This window comes from Rattus rattus, chromosome 4, assembly GCF_011064425.1.
Source record: "Rattus rattus isolate New Zealand chromosome 4, Rrattus_CSIRO_v1, whole genome shotgun sequence".
Lineage (NCBI taxonomy): Eukaryota > Metazoa > Chordata > Mammalia > Rodentia > Muridae > Rattus > Rattus rattus.
This window is the reverse complement of record NC_046157.1, coordinates 33,787,165-33,791,912: the sequence shown is the minus strand read 5'-3', so window position 1 is coordinate 33,791,912 and position 4,748 is coordinate 33,787,165.

Genomic DNA, 4,748 nt, shown 5'->3' with positions numbered 1-4,748 from the left:
TGTTATTGAACACTCTTCTTAAGGCTGAATAGTAATTGTCCATTAGATATGAGCACACAGCACATTCTTTCCTATCGCTTCATCTTTCATGAACACGGAGACAGACTTACTCTCTTGGACATTATGGATAACACAGCAAAGAACCATGGCACTCAGTAATTTCTTCAAACCATTCATCTTACTCATTCTGGTTGTAACGCCCACACATCGGATAGCTTGATCATAGGCAGTTATTTAGCAATTCCCTTCAATCCTTAAGAAACCTCCACAGCATCCCTGTGGCTACGCATCCTGCCAACAGTGCTTAACTGATCCCCAGCTCCACATCCTCACCAATGCTGCTACTTTTGTTTCTGAAAATTGTATGAAGTGATGGCCAAGGAAACTTTTGTTTTCACTCCTAAGAGTTAACAATATTGACATCATCCCCCTTTAGTTTACTTATTTTATTTGTTTTACATCCCGATTTCAGCCCGTCTCTCCTTTCCTCTCCCCATTCTCCTTTTCCCTTTTTCTGAAAACGGAAAGGCCCCACATGGGTGCCAACCAACCCTCACACACAAATCACAGCAGGACTAGATACATCTCTCCCACTGAGGCCAGACAAAGCAGCCCAGCTAGGGGAAAGAGATCCAAAGGGAGGCAAGAGAGTCAGAGTCAGCCCACCCCTCCCACTCCACTTGTTAAGGGACCCACACTGAGACCATGTTGCATATCTGCTACAAATAGGTCGGGGTCCTAGGTCCAGCCTATGCATGCTCTTTGGTTGGTAGTTCATTTCTGTGAGCCCCCAGCGGCCCAGGTAAGTTGACTCTAGACCTTCGTGTGGTGTTCCTGATCCCTCCAGCTCTGGCTCCCTCGATCCTTCCTTGCATTCTTCCATAAGACTCCCGAGCTTTGCCTAATGTCTGGTCATGGGTCTCTGCATCTATTTCCAACAGCTCCTGGATGAAGCTCTCAGAAGACAATTATGTAGGCTCCTGTCTGTAAGCATACCAGAATATCATTAGTAGTATCAGGGGTTGACTTTCTCTTTCCCATGGGATGGGTCTCAAGTTGGGTCAGTCACTGGTTGGCCATGCCCTGAATCTCTACTCCATCTTTATCCACTCACATCTTGTAGGCAGAATACATTTTGGGTCAATGTTTGGGTGGGTGGCTTGGTGTCCCCCTTCCATTGGAAGTCCCACCTTGCTAATGAGGTGACCACAGCAGCCTCCTTATCCCCACCTCCTTGCAGTTAGGTGTATCAATTATGGTCACTCCCATAGACTCCTGGTAGCCTTCCTCATGCCAGATTTCCCTTCTCTTGAGTTGTTTATTTTAGCCATTCTGTTTGATGTGCTCTTCCCTGATGACTAAGGATGTTGAACATTTCTTCAAGTGCTTCTGGAACATTCAAGATTCCTCAGTTGAGAATTCTCTGTCCAGCTCTGGACCCCATTTCTGAATTGGGTTATTTTGTTTGTTGGTATCTAATTTCTTGAGTTCTTATATATTTTGGATATTAGCTCTCTGTCAGATTTGGGTTGGCGAAGATCTTTTGTCATTCTGTAGGCTACCGAATTGTCCTTTGCTTTATAGAAGCTTTTCAATTTCATGAGGCCTCATTTATTGACTGTTGATCATAGTGCCTTAACCATTGGAGTTCTGTTCAGAAAGTTGTCTCCTGTGCTAATGCATTCAAGGTTATTCTCCCCCTTTTCTTCTATTATATTCGATGTATCTGGTCTTATGTTGATGTCCTTGATCCACTTGGACTTGAGTTTGTTCAGGGTGAGAGATATGAACCATTTGATGAAGATGCTCCCAACCCCCCTCTATGGTTTTGGCTTCTTTGTCAAAAATTAAGTGCCCACAGTCATAGTTGTGTGTTTACTTCTGCGTCTTTGATTCAATTCCATTTATCAATCTGTTTTTATGTCAATACCATGTGATTTTTATTACTATTGCTCTGTAGTACAGCTGGAAATCGGGGATGATGATGCTTCCAGTTCTTTATTGTATAGGATTGTTTAGCTATCCTGAGATTTTTGATAGATTTTTGGGGTTCACTTATGTACACTATCATATCATGTATGAAGAGTAATATTTTGACTTCTCCAATTTGAAAGCCCTTGATATCCTTTAGTTGTCTTATTTCTCTGGGTAAGATTTCAAGTGCTATATTGAAGAGATAGGGAGAGAGTAGATAGCCTTGTCTTTTCCCTGATTTTAGTGGAATTGCTTTAAGTTTCTCTCCGTTTAATTTGATGCTGGCTATTGGCTCGCTGTATACTGCCTTTATTGTGTTTAAGCATGTGCCTTGTATCCCTGATCTATCCAGGAGTTTTAACATGAAGAGGGGTTGGATTTTTCACCACAACAGATAGTACGAAACTTGGTAGGCAAGAACTCACTTTTAAAAGTTAATTGGAGATTCTCAAATGGAATACACATGTGCCTTGATGTAAGATTAGGAGGAGGGGAGAATTAACCAGTGAACAGTGTGAAGTCGCCTGGTTCCTTCCCAAGCCATGCAAATCAGGAAACTAGAACAAAGGAAAACAGCTGCCAGCAGTTATTTGCCCTGGGCCCTCCTCAAAGGTGCCTCAGAGAGCTTGAGCTCAGAAGGGCAGAGACTGTAAGAGACAGGCTATGCAAGAGACAGGCTTCTTGGAGGAAGGCAGAGAGAGGCAGACAATAGAGGCTGCTGGCCTCCAACCAGCAGATAATCAAGGACAGAGATAAATGAAGTGTGATGCAATTGTTTTGAAGGATAGAAGGGAGTATAATGGCAGTTGTTTAAATGTTGTTAAATATATATGGAATAAAGAAATCCAGGCCTTTGATCTCAAATGTAGGAAATAAAGGCAAAGAGGGAGAATAAATGGAATGAGGAAAAATGCATTTAAAAAAATGCTATGCCATGGCAGCCCTTGGAATCTTCAAACATGGTCTACATGGAATTTCTGGGATTGATCTGCCTGGTATGACAAAATTAGAGCCTGGAGATAGGCTTATACAGTAAGGAGAAGGGAACTTAATTAAAGTTAAATAGATAGATGAGTAAATACCTTGAGGATTTTGATCTTGTATTGTAGGTCAAGAGCAGGAGGTAAGTTGAAAAAATTGTGTCAGACAGGTAAAGAAACATGTTAATTCAAGTTACATAAAGAAAAAGGAAAACTATACCCACAGAGAGATTAATCTCCATTGAAGGGAGGATTTAAGTATACATAGATGAATAAATAATTGGGGCTTTTGATCTTACCTTGTAGGTCAAAAAGCAGGGGATAGGGAGCCTAACTTTATCTCTGACAGTAGAAACTTAGGCCTTGATCTCACTATTAAAATTAATTGAATCATCTAAAAAAAAACAGGAGATAGTGGAGGAATGTCTCAACAAATAATATTTGTTTAGATTTTTTAGTTAATTTGAGTTGTTTAATTATCAAAATGAAGATGATTATACGTTTGGTGGTATTAATGATATTAAAATTCCTCTGGAAGAGAGATTGAGCTATTCAATTAATTCCATCTATACTTTTAATGATTTCTAGTTACTGGACCAAGAACATACTATTTTGGGAGAGAGGTTCTGAATTTGTGTTTGGACCCTTTCTAGAATGAGATGAATCAGATATGACAGGGGAAGACCCCTGAAGATCTTGGCTACTGAAAAGAAAAATGCAAGAAAATCAAACAGGACAGGTAACTGGATCTGCAGATTCCTTATAGGAAAAAGCGCTCTAAGTGGCTTAGATATAATAATGTCTCTAGCCAAAACTTCATCTGAAATTAGACAATAAATCTTATTGGTTGTGCCATCCTTCACACGGCATGAATAAAGATTTATTACAATTGGTTGTTGACCAAATTAACTCATAAAAAAGACAGTTGTCTTTCACCTGTTCAAACAAGAAGCAAAAATTCATCCTTAACTGACCTATGCATTGTGCACAATCCATAAGAATATCTCAATAGTACTGAAATTTTGGTTGTGAGATTCATATATTGCAGAATGTATAACTAGATTCATCCTCAGGGATGCTGATATGACCTGCTGTTCCAGCCTCCTGCCTTCTGAAGCTCTTTCCAGAGAATTGCTTCCAAAACAGCTTCAGGAATAGCTTATAATTCCAGATGACCTCGCTTCATCCAACCTTTCAGATGAGTTCAGTCAAAACCTCAGTCAAGTCCTGAGCCTTCTAAACACACAGAGACTAGATAACAGATGCTAAAGCTAGTTTTCTTAAGTCTAACCAAATGTTCTAATTTTCCTACTTCACCTCTTTAAAGAGTTTTCAAAGGACACTGTAGTTAGGACAAACGGCAACCAACAGATTGGGAAAAGATCTTTTACCAATCCTACAACAGATAGAGGCCTTATATCCAAAATATACAAAGAACTCAAAAAGTTAGACCGAGGGGAGACAAATAACCCTATTAAAAAATGGGGTTCAGAGCTAAACAAAGAATTCACAGCTGAGGAATGCGAATGGCTGAGAAACACCTAAAAAAATGTTCAACATCTTTAGTCATCAGGGAAATGCAAATCAAAACAACCCTGAGATTTCACCTCACACCAGTGAGAATGGCTAAGATCAAAAACTCAGGTGACAGCAAATGCTGGCGAGGATGTGGAGAAAGAGGAACACTCCTCCATTGTTGGTGGGATTGCAGACTGGTACAACCATTCTGGAAATCAGTCTGGAGGTTCCTCAGAAAATTGGACATTGAACTGCCTGAGGATCCAGCTATACCTC